Source organism: Lithobates pipiens, unplaced genomic scaffold (genome assembly GCF_037356315.1).
Source record: "Lithobates pipiens isolate NorthernLeopardFrog02 unplaced genomic scaffold, aLitPip1_a1.2 Scaffold_22, whole genome shotgun sequence".
Classification (NCBI taxonomy): Eukaryota; Metazoa; Chordata; class Amphibia; order Anura; family Ranidae; genus Lithobates; species Lithobates pipiens.
In genome coordinates, this window is record NW_027507784.1 from 33,019,232 (window position 1) to 33,038,424 (window position 19,193).

The 19,193-nt window shown below is 47.3% G+C and overlaps 1 protein-coding gene across 1 annotated transcript in view; it reads right to left on the reverse strand.

The window, feature by feature from the left end:
* LOC143923525 (uncharacterized) overlaps positions 1–19,193 on the reverse strand; it is a 151,186-nt gene that overhangs the window by 15,968 nt on the left and 116,025 nt on the right. The window lies entirely within an intron of this gene.

The window sequence follows — 19,193 nt, forward strand, 5'->3', positions numbered from 1 at the left end:
GGACCTGGGTACTGCCCTGGGGACTATGTATCAATGCAAAAAATAATTATATTTAATTTTAATTTTAAAAGATACAGTTTTTGAAGGATCAGTAATTTTAATGATGCTTAACCACTTCAATACCGGGCACTTATACACCTTCCTGCCCAGACCAATTTTCAGCTTTCAGCACTCTCACAATTTCAATGACAATTGCGCGGTCATTCGGCACAATATCCAAACAACATTTTTATAATTTTTTTTCCCACAAATAGAGCTTTGTTTTGATGGTATTTGATCACCTCTGGGGTTTTTATTTTTTGTGCTACAAATAAAAAAAGAACAAAAATTTTGAAAAAAAATTTTTTCTTTGTTTATATCACAAAACTTTGTAATTCAGTAAGTTTTCTCATTCAATGATGGGCACTGACGAGGCTGCATTTATGGGCACTGATGAGGCAGTACTGATTGGCACTGATGAGGTGGCACTTATGTGCGGTACTGATAGGCGGCACTAATATACAGCACTGATGGGCACTTATAAGTGGCACTGATGGGCACTCATAGGTGGCACTGGAGGGCATGTATAGGTGGCACTGGAGGGCACTGGCGTGCACTGATGGGTGGCACTGATAGGCATCACTGATGGGCACAGTGCCATCCCTAATGGGTAAGGATTGCCATCCCTGGTGGGCTCTAGTGGGCTTACCTGGTGGTCATGGGTGTTGTGCTTATGTTTTTCAGATGAACCAGAGGTTGACAACTGAGGACTGTGAGGAGAGGTCTCCAATTTAAAGTCTATGCTGGGTGTGTGTTTCCTGCATGAGGAGGAGGAGCTAGGTTCTCGTATGCTGGCCTGAAAGACTAATAAAAAATAAGTTACCGGTAAGCCTAACATGAATTTTCTGTACCAACCCCTCAAACAGCACCGTCACTACACCTCCATCCCCTCCTGTATACCTACTATTCCTGTACTGAAAACTGAATGTATTATACACCTGTGTGTGTACACATATGTATAGAGTGTCCCGCTATTAATCGCAAACTACTTGCGATCTCCTAATAGCGATGATCTTTAAAATATATAATATATATGTGCAGAATCCATAAACAAACAAACATATACACCTCCTAAACAGTGCTTGTGCACACACCTATGTGTGTACACATTTCCACAAATAAAAACACTCATGTAGTGCATGTAGCTGTGAGGGGGGATAGGAAATCCCTGAAGAAGTCACGAGGAGTGTGACGAAACCGGTAGGAATCTGACTGACGAGGAGTTTGGTAGTGAGCAGAGGAGGAATAGGAGAGTCTGCATGCCACATACACCGGGGCTGCAGATCGGCGGTATAGGTTTTTCCTATCCCCCCTCACCGCTACATGCACTACATGAATGTTTTTATTTGTGGAAATGTGAGTTGAATGTATAATATGTTTCAAAAGGATTAAAGTTTTAAAGCAGTGTTACACTATGGTATGCTTCATTGCTTTTTATATGTGAACCTGAGGAGGCTTGGTGGATATAATTAGGAGACAGCTGTGGAGTCTATGGTAGAAAGAGTCATAGTGAGAAGGATCCATGTGCAGCAGCCGGGGATAAGGAGAGATCCAGATCAGCCGCTGTTAACATTTCAGGCTCAAATCCGAAGCCCTTAAGGTGAGGGTACATCTGATGGGGGAGGAGAGCACTGATGCATGAAGGCACCTGTCACTTTGTTTAAACTGACTTTTTTGTTGAATATATGGACTTGATATATATATATATATATATATATATATATATATATGCATATTTTTATCACTTTGTTTGAAATTCACGGATGCACAAGCACTTTTTAGGAGTTCTATATGTTTTGTATGTGTAGCGCCAGTACTCCTGAAGAGTACCCGCTATGTCTGTAAATTTAGTTTTTCCCAAAGACTATAGTTGAGTCTTGGGGCTAATTGCTCTAAATTGCAGTTTTGACATTAGTTTGGCTGGGCTGTACTAATGTTCTGCCTGGTCAGGGGTGCAGTTAATACCCTCGACAGGCGTTAGAACGCAGACTGGCTGGACGCATTGGGTACCAATCTCTCTCTCGGAGCCAATTAGTGGTCTCGCTGTGTATTCCGGGAGAGAGTACTTAAGGTGCTGAAGTCACGTGGTTCGGGGTTCCGGTCCAGAAGTTATGTTCTGACTCTATGGTTCTGGTCCTCCTGACCAGTCCCCAGAGGCCCTCATGGCCTGGAGTGTGGATCCATCCGTTTCCAAGTCTCAGAACTGGCTAGTCCGAGGCACAGTAACTGGAAGGAGGATTCTAAAGTGGTGCCGTCTCGGGTTTTGGAGAGGCCCAGCAACTCGTCATGTAACCAGGGAAGGACTCTTCAGAAGAGGGCCACGCACGAGGCTGGCTGCTCGGTAAGAGCCTGGATGTTGAGCTGCATGGACACTAATGGAATCCACATTTCTTACGGTATCACCGGACCGGCTGCAAGATACTGGTACCGCAAGAAAGTTCATATTCCTATTCTTCTGTTACAACTAAGTTCCTGTGAGAGACTTTTTGTGTTCATCTAAAAGTTTGCAACCAAGTCTGTGGCAGAGACTTTGCTAAGTTTGATTCATGTGTTGGCTGCTAAATCCCCAAAAACCAGATCTCATCTGATGGTGGAAATATCCAGCTGCGAGTGGCTACTCCCTGGATTACCTAGAGAGGCATTAATTAAGTGTCAGCAGTTTCAAAGTGCCTGAGCTTCCATACCTATACCCTCTATTCCCAACTGAGAGACTGTGTTCTGTTCAACGTTTTAAGCAAATAAAAATTCCAAAAAGGAATTCAAGTGTCGGTCTCTGCAGTTATTGGGCCATCAACCTCGTGAACCCCTAGACAAGAACGACGAGTTACAATGCAGAGGAAGTAAACGGCCCAAGAAAAACAGCCGCTCCTTTGGGGGTCAGTGCTACATATGTATATGTATTTGCACATATATATTATATACTGTAATTTCTTTTTAAGTGCATCACTATTAGATCGAAAACAGTTTGCAATTAATAGCGCAACATTCTATATACATGTTTACACACATAGGCGTGTGCACAAGCACTGTTTAGGAGGTGTATACGTTTGTTTGTTTATGGATTCTGCCCATATATATTATATATTTTAAGGATCATAACTATTAGGAGATCGCAAATAGTTTGCGATTAATAGCGTGACACTATACATATGTGTACACACACAGGTGTATAATACATTCAGTTTTTGGTCATTCACACTGTGGGGAGGTGTGGGAAGTGTCAGCAGCTGAGATACATTTAACTTATAGTTTCAGTACTAGCAGCGCGCAAGGTCCCACCTATTTTGCTATTCCTGTACTGATCCCTCACTAGGGATGAGCTCGATGTTTGGATCGCACATAAGTTAGGCGCGAACGTCGGGTGTTTGCCTGTTCCCTGAAGAACAAACATTATGAGTAGGGATGGCCAAACTGTTCGCCCGGCGGTCGTTTCGCGGCGAATTTTGCGTGTTCACGATTCGACCGACCCCTGGTTTAATCACTAGCTAGCTATTACTATTAGGTCCACAAAGGTCCTTTTAAGGACTGGTATAGGTGTACAGTATATAGGGTTGTACACGTATAATATACTTTCTTCCAAATATAGAAAGAATATTATACTTGACTGCTGTCCTATTTTGCAGCAGTCCTTTATCAGTGTAGGGACTGAGGTACAGTCTGCAAATCAATAGCTACTTGGTCCTCAAAGGTCCTTGTAAGGACTGGTATAGGTGTACTATTTGGAAGGTTGTGGTGCACTGCTGCAGATTGCTGCCCTATTCTGCAGCAGTCTTTTATCAGTGTAGGGACTGAGGTGCAGTCTGCAAATCACTAGCTACTTGGTCCACAAAGGTCCTTGTAAGGACTGGTATAGGTGTACTATTTGGTGTGCAGTATATAGGTGTGTAATACACGTATAAAATACTTGCACATATAGAAAGCATAGTATAGTGCATTTCCACTGTGCAGCATTGTGACTGCTGAGCGGTTCTGCAGCGATACTACAAAGAGTGACAAACGCAATAAAAAAAAGTATTATAACTGGTGTGATAGACCAGTGGCCCCCAAAAACAACAGATTGAAGCGGGGTGTTATATACCTTCTTCCACATACGTACTGCACTTCTCTAGAGACTTTTGGCACAGGGTCATTTAAAAAATGACAGGCAGAGGAAGAGGCAGGCCCCTTCCGCAGGGGTGGTAGGGGTAGGGCAGGAGCAACAGACTTGAGCCAAAGTGGCAAATTGCAGAAGGTGTGTGCGATTACGTCAAAGGACGCACCAGACTTGGTTGAGTGGCTCACTCAGCCTTACTCTTCTGCACCCTCCTCATCCTCTCGATCTGCACCCTCTTCATCACTCTCTGCTATGTGCACCTCCAAAGACACTACCACCAACACCACCACCACCATATACCTTCCGCTTGAGTCACAGGAATTATTTTCTGATCCATATCAAGACATTTCCGATGCGCAGCCAATCTTGGCATTGGATCAGGAAGAGGAGGTAGCAACAACCGCCGCTCAGCAATCTGATGACAGTACCCAGATCAGCCCAAGGAGGAAGTTGGTCCCCGCTGTTGCTGCCTACTCCGAGATCTCTAATTATAGCGGTGGGGAAGGTGACGTCGATGATGGCATGTCTAGTGATGCCACGTGGGTGCCCACAAGAGAGGAAGAGGAGGGGAGTTCAGAGGGAGATATGGACCAGCAGATAGGGAGGAAGAACTTAGATTGCACAGGAGGGACAACGCAGAATGCGAATGTATCAGGAGCAAGGCATCAACCATGTACGGTCACATCTGGCGCTCACAGGACGCCAGCACATGGCTCCGCAGTGTGGGCTCTTTTTAACGTGTCCGCTAATGACAATAGTGTTGTCATTTGCAATCTTTGCAGTCAACGCATAAGTCGCGGTAAGCCCAACACTCACCTAGGGAGGACCGAATTAAGAAGGCACATGAGCTGACATCACTGAGCCCAGTGGGAGCAACGGAACACACAAGGCACACTCCAGGCTCTCACCGTCCAGCCTCGTTTTCTACTTCTCCTCTCTCCTCACAATTGTCCTCCACTCCACCTTCCATCACGCCAAGCTCACGTTTTTCTGTAAAAAGGCAGGCTTCTGTGGGCCAAATGTTCGAGCGTAAAAAAAAATTATGACGCCAGATAACCCTCTTGCCCAACGGTTGATGGCTGGCTTGTCAGAACTCATAGCCCGCCAACTACTGCCATATAAACTGGTGGACTCGAAGGCCTTTCGAAAATTTGTGGCCATTGGAACACCACAATGGAAGGTCCCAGAAAGGAAGTATTTCTCACAGAAGGGCATCCCAGAGCTATATGGCCATGTTCAGCGGCAAGTGAATGTATCTCTGGCACACAGTGTCGGTGCCAAGATACATCTGACCACAGACACGTGGTCTAGCAAACACGGGCAGGGAAGGTATATCACTTTTACTGCCCACTGGGTGAACCTTCTGACGGCCGTCAAGCATGTAACGCGTGGCACCCGTGTAGATTTGGTTTTACCGCCACAGATTGCATGCAGCCTGGCTCTTCTTCTCCTCCTCCTCCTACTCCATCCTCCTTGGCTGACTCCTCTTTTTCCGCTGCTAGCGTCTCTTTTGCTGCGCCGCCCAAGCTCCCCAGAACCTATTTGACATGCCAGGTGAGATGTTGCCATGCCATGCTGCGTCTGTTGTGCCTGGAAGCCAAGAGCCACACTGGTCCGGCACTCCTTTCAGCTTTGCGTTCACAGGCAGATTAGTGGCTAACACCGCTCAATTTGACAGTTGGTAAAGTGGTGTGTGACAACGGTGCCAATCTGCTTAGCGCATTGAAACAGGGCAAAATTACACATGTGCCATGCATGGCACACAGCGATTCGTTGTCAAATACCCTGGGGTCCATGACATCATGCGGCAGGCAAGGAAAATCTCGGCCCATTTCAGAAGATCTTACACGGCCATGGCTCGCCTTGCTGACATTCAGCAACGACACAATCTGCCGGTCAGACGTCTTCTTTGCGATTGCCCAACGCGATGGAACTCAACCTTCTATATGCTCGATAGGCTGCTCCAGCAGAAACGTGCAGTTAACAACTACCTGTATGAACTCTGCGGCAGAACAGGTTCTGGGGAGCTGGGTTTTTTTCACTGCGCCAGTGGCTGCTAATGCACGACGCATGCAGACTTTTGCGGCCATTTGATGAGATCACCAAACTGGTCAGTCGCAGCCATGGCGCCATCAGTAACATGGTACCTTATGCCTTCTTTATGGAGCGTGCATTGCGTCGTATCATTGATCAAGCCGTGGAGTAGCAGGAGTGGGAAGATGAGGAAGTCGCAATGCTGGATGAATTCCCAGGGGGTCTAATCTGAGACAAGTCAACAACAGGAGTCTGAAGAGGAGTCAGAGGAGGATGGTGCCGGGGCGGATTAGGAGGAGCAAGAAGAGCATGCTTTAAACCTTTCTGGGATCCCTGTTGTTGTGCGTGGATGGGGAGAGGAGAACGAGGACGATGACATTATCCTGGATGATGAGCAGGAGCCTGGCCACCACACCACTTCCAGTTTAGTGCAAATGGGGGCCTTCATGCTCCAGTGTTTTAATAGGGACCCCCGTATAAAAAGCATAAGGGTCAAGGACCAGTACTGGGTGGCAACATACTTAGACCCCCGGTACAAACACAAAATGGCGGAAATGTTACCACCGTCACAGAGGGCTGTCAGAATGGAGCACTTCCAGGCCTTGCTTCGAGAAATGCTGCATTCTGCTTTTGCGTGCGCTGGCAGAGGAGCAATTCCCACTCCCAGAGAAAGAGTTGCGGGTACCAATCCAACAGCGCCTGCAAGAAGAGGGCGGTTTGAAGATGTGTTGGTGACTTCTGATATGAGGTCATTCTTTTAGCCGACCCATCGACAGGTGTCATCCGGATCCAGCATCAGGGAACGCCTAGACCAGTGGTGGTGAACCTTGGCACCCCAGATGTTTTGGAACTACATTTCCCATATTGCTCATGCACTCTGCAGTGTAGATGAGCATCATGGGAAATGTAGATCCAAAACATCTGGGGTGCCAAGGTTCGCCATCACTGGCCTAGACCGACTCTGAGGAGTGATGAACCCCTGGACTACTGGGTGAGCAGGCTTGACCTCTGGCCAGAGCTTGCCCAATTTGCAATGGAACTGTTGGCTTGCCCCTCGTCCAGTGTCCTGTCCGAAAGGACGTTCAGCGCAGCAGGGGGGATCGTGACCGATAAGCGCACTCGCCTAGCTCATGACAGTGTTGACTACCTCACATTTCTGAAAATGAATGAGGCATGGATCTCGGAGAAATTCAACACATGTGACCAGTAGACCATGTATATCTCTATAAACAATTTATTTAATCGAGCACACAGACCTTTTTTCTACATTTGGTTCACTTCCTTGTACAAAAAAAGCACACCGTACTATATGCCCGTGCCCTCCTGTTTGAAGAGATTGAGCGGTGTGATATTTTTGGGGCCCAGCAGCGAGTTGCTGGTATCAGTGCTGCTGTCAGTGCTCTCTATCTCGGTGCTGGTGTCAGTGCTCTATATCACGGTGCTGGTGTCAGTGCTCTATATATCACAGTGCTGGTGTCAGTGCTCTATATATCACAGTGCTGGTGTCAGTGCTCTATATATCACAGTGCTGGTGTCAGTGCTCTCTATCACGGTGCTGGTGTCAGGGCTCTATATCATGGTGCTGGTGTCAGTGCTCTATATCACGGTGCTGGTGTCAGTCCTCTATATTACATTGCTGGTGTCAGTGCACTCTATAACACGGTGCTGGTGTCAGTGCTCTATAACACGGTGCCGGGGTCAGTGCACTCTATCACGGTGCTGGTGTCAGTGCACGCTATCACGGTGCTGGTGTCAGTGCACGCTATCATGGTGCTGGTGTCAGTGCACGCTATCACGGTGCTGGTGTCAGTGCACGCTATCACGGTGCTGGTGTCAGTGCACGCCATCACGGTGCTGGTGTCAGTGCACGCTATCACGGTGCTGGTGTCAGTGCACGCTATCACGGTGCTGGTGTCAGTGCACGCTATCACGGTGCTGGTGTCAATGCACTCTATCACGGTGCTGGTGTCAGTGCTCTATATCACGGTGCTGGCGATCATCTCCTGCACCTCTTCATAGTCTACCCTGACCTTTCCTCTCCTCCATTGCCTTCATGCGCTCCTGAGTCCTGAATTGTCAAAATTTCACATATAAAAAAAGAATGCTTGTAGTTGTCGATCCCAGATTCACTTCATACATGTGTTATGCCAGTGGCCATGTGGTGGGACTATGTGTGCACAGCTAGTAATTATTTTGTGGCTGGAAATATGACCTGTAGGTTTTTAAAGTTCGCCTGCCAGTGAAGTCAATGGGGCCCGCCGCGAACTTTGCAGTTCGCAAACTTTCGGCCACGTTCGCGAAACGTCCCGTCAGAAGTTTGTCCATCTCTAATTATGAGCGATCTCACAGTGCATTATGGGGCGTTCCATGAGCGCTCGAATTTTACACAAACTCCCCATAATGTTCGTTCTTCGGCGAATGGGTGAACACCTGATGTTCGAGTCGAACTTATGTTTGACCTGAACATCAAGCTCATCTCTAGTGAGGGGTCAGTACAGGAATAGTAGTTATACAGGACGAGATCGCAGTGCATTGCTGTATAATGATTGGCCAAAGAATGCACCTGTCCTGCATGCTTTGGCCAATCCCAGTGCCCTCTGTTTAGAGAGCCATGATTGGACAAAGGCAGGGAGCCTTTGGGCAATCGCACCCCACCCCACACTGGGGTGTCCACACCCCACACTATATAAGGCTGCCAACACGGCGACTCTGTGTAGTGTTGTTGGCGTGGATGGAAAGATAGTGTGATTTAGATTAAGCAGGCAGGTTATTCAGTTAGTGGCAGTGTATTTGATTGTATATTATATATAAATAATATAAAGTTAGCCTAATATTATATGTATCTATATATATATATATATATATATATATATATATATATATATTAAACACACACACTCTTCAGCATCCAGTGTAGCCTATATCTACCTTCTACAGTGCATTCCGTGTACTATTTCTAATATACTTCAGGCAGTGTATTTGATATTATATACACACACACACACACACGTACACACACTCTCTGCAGCATCCAGTGTAGCCTATATCTACAGTGCATTCCGTGGTGTTTCTACTACTTTTCTGGTGGTGTACACAGTACACAATACAGTGCAGTGTGATGTTGCAAAACAAAATATACATCATGTCTGGAGGGCCACCAAGGAGAGGCAGATGCTCACAGGCCACTAAAAGAGGGCAAGCAGACTCTGTGTCATAGTGCAGTTGCTACTACTTTTCTGGTGGTGTACACATTACACAATACAGTGCAACTGTAGTGCATTTGCTACTACTTTTCTGGTGGCGTACATAGTACACAATACAGTGCAACCATAGTGCAGTTGCTACTAATTTTCTGGTGGTGTACACATTGCACAATACAGTGGTCTTGCAAAACAAACTATACATCATGTCCGGAAGGCCACCAAGGAGAGGCAGACGCTCACAAGCCACTAAAAGAGGTCAAGCAGGATCTGTATCTACAGTCAACAGTGCTGGTGGTGGACATGGTGCATCCTCTGCAGGTGGCCGTGGGGCATGCTTGTCCTTTTTTTCTGCTGCTGACCATGTTATTGAGCCAGAACATGCAGAAGAGTTGGTGGAGTGGATAACAAAGCCGTCCTCATCCTCCTCATCCTCTGTCACCCAGACTCAGAGTAGTTTGCATTCCAATGCAGCTGCCAAAGCGGCCTATTCCACTGGCTCCTTGTTTACAGTCACTCCTTCCATAGCCCCACCATCATGCACGGAGGAGTCCCTCAAACTATTTGACCACAGTGTCAGGTACATGCTGCTGGAGGATGCACAGCGATTAGAAGGCTCCGATGTTGGTTCCCAGGTTGAGGAAGGGAGTAACATGAGCCTAGAGAGAGGGGGTGCCCAAGAAGGACAAGAAACTGGCAGTCATGTTCCCCCAGCCGCAGCATACTGCCAAGTTTGCTCCAGGGACGAGGAGGGAGGGGATGATGAGGTCACTGACTCTACTTGGGTGCCTGATAGAGGAGAGGAGAAGGCACAACTCCAACGAGGCAGGATGTCCTCTAGGGGGGCAGCTTAAGGGCAGCCACCCTACTGCATCACACCGTAGAGCTCCGCAAGTGCAGGGCGCTGCTGACTCCCCGCTGATTTTGAAAAGTTCCTTGGCGTGGGCCTTTTTTGACACATGTGCAGCAGATCGCACCATTGCTGTTTGCAACCTATATCTGAAGTGGATCAACCGTGGCCAGAAGAGCAGCCACTTGGGCACCACATGCTTGACCAGACATATGACGACCTCCCATGCAGTCCGTTGGCAACAGCACTTGACCCACATCAAAGGAACAGGCAGACTTCTCCTTGCTCCTCATCTGAGATCTCCAACCCCAATATACCTCCAGTCCTCTCAAAAATCTGCAGTGAGAGGAATGAAGGTATAATAATAGGTGTCCCAAGTACTTGCAGCCAATCTGCTATCAGTATACCTCCATCTGATTTTAGCAGGCAAATTCCCCTGCCCCAGTTGCTAAACCGTAAAAAGAAATTTGGTCCCAGCCATCCACATGCTCAGCGTCTGAATACTAGCTTGGCCAAATTGCTAGCAATGCAGCTGCTGCTTTTTCAGCTGGTAGACTCTGCCCCCTTTCGTGAATTTGTGGAATGTCCTGTACCTCAGTGGCATTTCTATTCATGGAAGGTCATTCCAGCTCTCTACCGGCATGTGGAAGGTAATGTTTTGGCCTCGTTGGACAGGGCGGTCAGCAGTAAGGTGCATATTACCGCTGACTCATGGTCAGCGGTAATATGCACCACAACCAGTGCACCTGTATTGTAGCACACGCCATGCATTGAGGTGCACTGAGATGCTTAAAATGCTGTGAAACACAAACCCCCAAGTCATTCCCGTTCCTCCCATATACCTCATCCCTCCCTAACCTCCCCACCCCCTTTCCCTCCCATATACTTTATCTCTCCCCTATCCCTCCCATATATTTCATCCTTCCACCCACCTCCCCCATGCACAGTATCATCCTGACATCCACCCCATCCCCCAGGTACTGTATGGCATCCAACTCAGGCAAAACACTAAGCCCTTGTACACACGGTCGGACATTCTGATGGACAATGTCCGATAGGACCGTGTTGTCGGATAATTTGACAGTTTGTGTGCTCCATCACACGGTTTCCGTCGGAGTATCCGACGGACCAAGTTTTCCAGCTGAGCTATAAAATTTTCTGACAACATGATCCGATCGGACTTTGTCCGATCACGTGTAGAGAATTCCGATCGGACAAAGTGCCACGCATGCTCAGAACAAATTCCTAGACCAAAGCTAATGGCTACTAGCCTGAACGTAGTCCCGTCCTAACAAAATAACGTCATCATGTTAAGTATGATCGGATTTTCTGACAACTTTGTCCGACTGTGTGTGTGCAACAGTTTCGGACAAAATCCGTCGGACAAAATCCGACAGATTTGGTTATCGGAATGTCCGACCGTGTGTACAAGGGCTAAGTAGTACAGTAGTATTTAGGTAGGATTCTAACCACCCCTCCAATGAGCACAGAATACATCAATTATATTAAAAGTATGCAAAAAGACCACTTCTCCCAGGTGAGTCATACAGACCATAATCTTCAGAGCATGCTGCAAACCATGGGGTGTACGCCCTGCCACTGCCAGCAGAAAACTGATATAACATAAAGGCGAATGGTTGCACTCCCACACGATGCAAATAAGCTTTATTAATGTCCAAAAATCATTAAAAGCAACCAAACACAGGCAAGGGAACAAAATGGTTGACACGTTTCACACGAAATCCGTGTTTGTCAAAACCACATGGAAATGCAATTGTTGTCTCAATATATACGTTTCAGAATTTAAACAGAGGTGTGTCCAATTTCACAATTGCATTTCCTGTTTCAAGGTCCCTTCCTGCATAATCAGACAAAACATCATTGATGCAATTTGGGTGATGCAAACTCAATACAAAGTAACCACAAAATAAAAATTATGAAATAAAAAAAACATAACAAGCATCATTCTGAAAACATTAAACAATACATGAACGAAACTAAAAACATTTGTAGGTATAGCTGCACACACACATATATATATATATATATATATATATATATATATATATATATATATATATATATATATATATATATATATAATATTTATTAGGGATGAGCCGAACACGGTTTGCATCAGAACATGCGATCAGGCAATACATTTGTTCAAACATCCGAACACCGTTAAAGTCTATGGGACTCGAACATGAAAAATCAAAAGTGCCAATTTTAAAGGCTATTATTGGCAATTTATTGTCATAAAAAGTGTTTGGGGACCTGGGTCCTGCCCCAGGGGACATGTATCAATGCAAAAAAAAAAAGTTTTAAAAACGTCCGGTTTTTCGGGAGCAGTGATTTTAATAATGCATAAAGTGAAACAATAAAAGTGTAATATTCCTTTAAATTTCATACCTTGGGGGTGTGTATAGTATGCCTGTAAATAAGTGCTTGTTTCCCGTTCTTAGAACTGTCCCTGCACAAAGTGTCATTTCTGAAGGAAAAAAAGTCATTCACGGCTATAATGAATTGTCGGCTCCCGGTAATACAGAGAACAGTCATTGATAAAAAAAAAAAGGCTTAGGGGACCCCCCAAATTCAATTACCATGCCCTGCGGGTCTGGTATGGATATTAAGGGGAACCCCGCGTCAAATTTAAAAATAAAATGACGTGGGTTTCCCCCCAAACATCCACACCAGACCCTTTATCCAACCACGCAACCTGGCAGGCCACAGGAAAAGTGGGGGGATGAGAGAACGCCCCCCCCTCCTGAACCATACCAGGCCACATGCCCTCAACATTGGAAGGGTGCTTTGGGGGTAGACCCCCCAAAGCATCTTGTCCCCATGTTGATGGGGACAAGGGCCTCATCCCCACAACCCTTGCCCGGTGGTTGTGGGGTCTGCGCGCATGGGGCTTATCAGAATCTGGAAGCCCCCTTTAACAAGGGAACCCCCATATCCTACCCCCCGTTTGAAATGGTAACGGTACATTGTACCCCATACCATTTCACAAAGAAAGTGTAAAAAAATTTCAAAAAAACACACAGACACCGTTGGGATAAGTCCTTTATAAAAAAAAAAAAAAAAAAAAGATTCCAGCGGTGGTAATCCATTTTCGGTATCCTGCGATGGGTGATCATCACTCCGGGGTCCAACAATGGATGATCTCTCCTCTCCAGGAGAGATCATGCGCAGCGCATTCTGTCTCCACCGGAAACCTGCGTTACATCAGAGGGGACGGGGTCACTCGGGAAGCCCGGGTTTCCCCTTGTGTCAGAGGGGGCGGGGTCACGTGACAGTCCTGTTCTTTGAATGGCCAACGGCCCTGCGCCGCATGAGACTGGTAGTGTGCCCCTCCCATCCCTCCAGACTGGCGTCTGAGGTTACTATCTCCTGAGGAGGGGTGACTATATATTTGCAAGTGCTCAAGTTGCAGGGACGAGTCCACCAATGTAATGACTGCTTGACTCCCTCCGAGATCCGTATCGTTTGGGACATAGTCCCACTGTCGTAGGAAAGAGGTCTGTAGAGGTCTGGTGTTCCACTGTGCCCATTGGAATGGTCACTGATAGAGAGCCTAGGAGGCTGAGGCATACCCTGGCTGATAGGGATTTTGCTAAAATTGCCCTTTTCACTTTCCGGATCAATAGGGAAGACTTCTCTGGAGGCAGCTGTATTGTATTTGTCCGGGTATCCAGTTCGGCTCCTAGGAAGACCATTCTCTGGGTGGGCTGAGCATTGCTCTTCCCCCAGTTTATTAACCACCCTAGTCTCTGCAGAGTGGAGACTAGGATTTTTTGGTGTTGTATCTGGGACTCCTGGCTGTCTGAGAGGAGGAGGATGTCGTCCAAATAGTGGTGGACTCTCAGTCCTCTTCCCCTCAGGTACGCAATGACGGGTAGAAGGACCTTTGTAAATATCCTCGGAGCCGTAGAGATTCCGAACGGAAGGCTTCGGAATTGGAAGTGCTCCTGATTCACAGAGAATCAGAGGAATTTTTGGAATGCAGTATGGATAGAGATATGTAGGTAAGCGTCCTGCAAGTCTATGGAAAGCATCCAGTCCCCCAGGTTTATAGCCTGGAGGATCGACTGCAGACTTTCCATTTTGAGTGCCTCTACCCGGATAGGGTGGTTGAGGTTTTTTGGGTCCAGGACCGGACGCAAGTCCCCTGACTTTTTCTTGACTAGGAAAAGTGGGGAATAGGACCCCTGGCCTCTTTGAGATAGGGGAACTTCCACAACTGCTTCCTTTTGGAGCAGATCCTGGACATATTCTGTTAGAACTAACCTTTTTTCCTGTGATGATGGGAGGATTGTTGGTCATTTAGGGGACGCCCCCTTGGGGGATCATTTTTGCCATCTGTGCCCGAAACGGACGGTTATTGTCCAGGGATCCCTTATTATTTCAGCCCAGACTAGCGTGAACTTTGAGAGTCTGGCCCCCAAAACTGCTGATTGGGCGGGCGCACCTTCAAGGCTTAGCTCCTACAAGGCTCTAATTATCTTATCTTGGTCTGCACCCTCGGACACAAGCTTTTCTGTGTTTGCCGACCAGCTTGCAATAGCCTCACCCACTGCTGCAAGCACCACGGCCGGCCTGCACGCGCCTCCTGCCGCTAGGTAAGCCCTCTTTAGATCTGTATCGATCTTCCTATCTAGGACATCCTTGAACGTCATGGCGTCCTCGATAGGGAGCGTCATGTGCCTGGCTAGACGCATGAGAGATGCATCTACAATAGGCGGAGAAACCAGGGATTTAACTTTAGGCTCTTTAAGGGGGTATAATTTGGCAAGTCGGTTGTTTAGACTTGCTTTCCTCTCGAGTTTCTGCTACTCCTCCTTGATCAGCTCCTCCAGCTCTTCAATGAATGGGGAGGCTTCAGGTTCCCTCTTAAGATTCAGGAAATATTTTTTCCGCTTTTGCTGGGTCTCCTGGGGTTCCTCCCAGTTAATGGCCTCCTTCACTGATCTAACGAAGGGCTCTATTAAGGAGAAATCAAAGCCAGCCAATGCCTCCAGTTCTTCCTCATCTGACAGGGAATCTTGCTCTCTAGATGTACTTGGGGGAGCCAACGAGGCAGTTCGCAGCGACAATTCCGTGTCAGGAGCGATACGTGGGGTAGAGGCCTCCACAAGCTCTCTGGGTTCTTGCCCTTTCTCCCTGGTGGCTTCATCTAAGCATCTGTGACAGGCTAGTCTGTCCAGAAGAGCTATGGCCCCACATATCCAGCAGGCATTTCCGGATGGACGGGGGTGGCGTGCTGGCGAATGATGACTGTGAGCAGGTGACCTTCTGCGGTGGGAGTGGCTGCGTCTTGAACGTGACCTGGAGCGACTTCTCTTGTGACTCCTTCCGCCTGAGTGGCTCCACCTATGGCCAGAGCGGCTTCTCCTGTTGGAGGATTCTCTGCGTCTTGATCCGGATTATCTTGAGGACCTGATGGGGCTAACCGTTTAGGTAGTATTAGTGGTATCCTGCTCTCTTTTTCGATCTTCTATACTTATTAAGCTCCTCCCCTCTTACCTATTAGGCTGACATTGATCTGCTGGGGCAGTGGTCTCCATAGATAGGGAATAGAGGAAGCCTAAGGGAGATAGGTAACACAAGGGGAAGAAAGGATAAGGAAAAAGGCAGAGGAAAAAAGACATAGAGAAAAAAGAGGGAGAAAAAAAAGGGGATAACTTACCAAATGCAAGATGGTGACACTGAGGAAGAAGCTGAGGCTGGGTTTGCAGCAGAAGAAAAACATCAGTCTGACACAGGAGGGCATTGGCAGGGAAAAAGTTCTTCCCCTTTTAAAATTGGCGCCGGGGTCATGTCCCACTCACGCATGTGCAGTAGCGCCGTGCGGCGGCCGGCACCATCTTGGAAACTGGAACAAGGCCATAGAATGCCCAAACCTGTGTATTGAGCATACGCGACTGATGCTGTGGGACTACAGAGCTCAGGAAGCTGTGAAAAACAAAGAGGGGCTAAAAGGCAGCCAAGCGGAGGGAGGATGACACCAAGAGAAACGGAAGCTGGAGACCACTGCAGGTAACTAAGCCTATTTAAGGCTTATAGGTTAAGGGTACTGTATGCCTTCAGCCTATTTAAGGCTTACTCCAGCGGCTGTAGTAATAATGCTCCTGCCTGTTTAAGGCTCATAAGGCTGCAGAAAAATAGTATTAATACCCCTGAGATTACCAGAGTGGGGTTCCTTCCATTTAGCTTCCTTTAGAGGCTGTACCGGCAAGGACTTCTACCCAGGAGAGGCTAGAACCTGGCTGGGGCGAAGCGGTAAGAGGGTGATGATCCATGCGGTCCCAACAGGTGAGGAAAAGTAAGAATACCGGGCGGGGGCCATATCGTCATCTTATAGCTATGTGGTCCTATCAGGTTGTGGGGGCGGAGTCACAACCCAGAGTGTATGCTGCCATGATGCGACAGGAAATATATATATAAATATATATATATATACATATATTAGGGCTGTTACTGATTAAAATTTTCCTGTTCGATTAATCGTTTTTTTTTTAATCGATTAATCGACTAATTTCGATTAATTATAATGCACATACAGTTTTTACAATTTTTTAAATTAAACTTTAAGAAAAATGTAGAAAGTTAGTTTAACTTTAACTGTAATGTCCACATCTCCCCCATACTGTACGGTCCACATTTCCCCCACATCTCCCCCCAAGCTGTATTGTCCACATCTCCCCCCAAGCTGTATTGTCCACATCTCCCCCCCATAAAGTACTGTCCACATCTCCCCCCCATAAAGTACTGTCCACATCTCCCCCCCATAAAGTACTGTCCACATCTCCCCCCCATAAAGTACTGCCCACCTCTCCCCCCCCATAAAGAAGTAATGTCCACATCTCCCCCCATAAAGTACTGTCCACATCTCCCCCCATAAAGTACTGCCCACATCTCCCCCCCCACCATAAAGTACTGTCCACATCTCCCCCCCCATAAAGTACTGCCCACATCTCCCCCCCATAAAGTACTGTCCACATCTACCCCCCATAAAGTACTGTCCACATCTCCCCCCCATAAAGTACTGTCCACATCTCCTCCCCATAAAGTACTACCCACATCTCCCCCCCATAAAGTACTGTCCACATCTCCCCCCATAAAGTACTGCCCACATCTCCCCCCCCCCATAAAGTACTGTCCACATCTCCCCCCATAAAGTACTGCCCACATCTCCCCCCCATAAAGTACTGTCCACATCTACCCCCCATAAAGTACTGTCCACATCTCCCCCCCATAAAGTACTGTCCACATCTCCCCCCCATAAAGTACTGCCCACATCTCCCCCCCATAAAGTACTGTCCACATCTCCCCCCCATAAAGTACTGTCCACATTTCCCCCCCATAAAGTACTGTCCACATTTCCCCCCCATAAAGTACTGCCCACATCTCCCCCCCATAAAGTACTGCCAAGATCTCCCCCATACCTTAATATTCATGATTGTCTGCTCTGTCTGGAATAGACAGCAGCCAGACCCATCCATCCTCAGAGTAGACACAAGCAGGCGGGCGATGATGATGTCAGCGCGCGCGTCTAGGCCGCCGTCGGGTGGACCAAGATGGCCGCGGCTCCGGAGCTAGGCCGAAGCCGCGGCCTTTCCTATGGGCGAGACCGCGGAGCTCACTCACAAAATTATTTTGATCGGTCAAAGAAGTTAACGATTAATCGAACAATTAATTGTTAATTTCCGCAGCCCTAATATATATATATATATATATATATATATATATATACACACACACACACACACACACGTACGCATATGTAGCCATGCCACATCACGTAACACTAATAGGTTATTAAAATAACATTATATAATGTGCAAGGCAGTGTGAGTAACATGTTCATATTCATATCTATGTAGCACTGACCCCCGAAGGAGCTGCTTGTTTTATTGGGCTTACCGCTACCTTCTTGCCCTCATCTGCGTCTAGGGGTTTCCCGTGGTAAATGGCTCAAAGAATTGTAGAAACTGACGCTGGGTCCTCTTTTTGGGATATTTATTGAAAAGATAACAGTTTCTCAATGAAGGGTAGAGGCTTAGGAAGAAAGTCCAGGTACTTTTGGAACGGCAAAAAAATAGGAAGTCTCTTACAATAGAAATCCAGAGAATTACCATTTCACAACTGGATTCTCACAACCGGATAGGCCTCCTCTCACTAAGCCTAGCAGCCAATAGGGTGTTAAGTAAAGCAAAGTCTCTGCCACAGACTTGGATGTAACTGAGGAACATAGGTACCGTATTTATCAGCGTATAACACGCACTTTTCCCCCTTAAAATCGGGGGAAAGTCGTGGGTGCGTGTTATATGCCGATCCCCACTGTCTGTGACTCAAAAAGACCGAGCGCTGCCGAAAAAGGCCGAGCGCTGCCGAAAAAGGTCGAGCGCCGCCGAAAAAGGCCGAGCGCCGCAGAAAAAGACAGAGCCGTCTGCTCGGCTCCGCTCGTAGTCCCGCCTCCCTGCTGTTTCTGGAGTGAGCGCTGCCGAAAAAGACCGAGCCGACTGTACTGTGTACTCAGTTCGGCTCGGCTTGCAGTCCCACCCATACTGGGCGGGACTGCGAGCCGAGCCAAGCTGAATACACAGTACAGTCGGCTCAGTCTTTTTCGGTGGCACTATGTCTTTTTCGGCGGCGCTCGCTCGGTCTGTCTCGGCGCCGGGATATTTAAACATGGGCAAGGCTGCAAACGGCGCTGGGCAAGCTGGAAATGACACTGGCAAGCTGCAAATGACACTCTGCAAGGCTGCAAACAGCGCTGGGCAAGCTGCAAATGATGCTGGGCAAGCTGCAAATGACACTGATCATTCTGCAATGATGGACAAGGCTGCAGATGCACACTGCTAAGGCTGCATTGACGGGCATTTAAATGTAAGTTTTTTTTTTTCCTTAAACTTCCCTCCTAAAACTTTTTTCCTTAAAATGCCCTCCTAAACTTGGGGTTCGTGTTATACGC